Here is a 437-nt window from a genome sequence, read left to right on the forward strand (position 1 = left end):
TATAATAAAAAATAACTAATCATTATTCAAAAATAAAAATCATTATTATAACCTACTTTTCCATTCTCAACCTTATCATCAGCCAAAATTCACTCAAACCTCTGCCCAATTCTACTCCTCATCTGCCCCACCTGCCAAAATCACTCAAATCTTTGCACCCATTTGAAAAAAAACCCATTATGGGCCCATATCCCTTCCAGTCACCCATTTGAATAAACAAAAAACTCCCTTTCCTACTTGTCGAGTCACCCAACCAGTCTGACTCTTTACTCTCTCCTGCATCCTCTTGTAGAGAAAGCAGAGCCAAGACAAACGAGATGAAGACAGAGGAATAGAAAAGTAATTTTTGTATATTGTAAAGAGATGTACAGGGTTTCATATATAGATATAATACAAGAAATAATGTCAGATGCTGGTGTTGCTTTGATCTCTCTCGT

Source organism: Dendrobium catenatum, unplaced genomic scaffold (genome assembly GCF_001605985.2).
Source record: "Dendrobium catenatum unplaced genomic scaffold, ASM160598v2 original_scaffold_144855, whole genome shotgun sequence".
In the NCBI taxonomy this organism is placed as follows: domain Eukaryota; kingdom Viridiplantae; phylum Streptophyta; class Magnoliopsida; order Asparagales; family Orchidaceae; genus Dendrobium; species Dendrobium catenatum.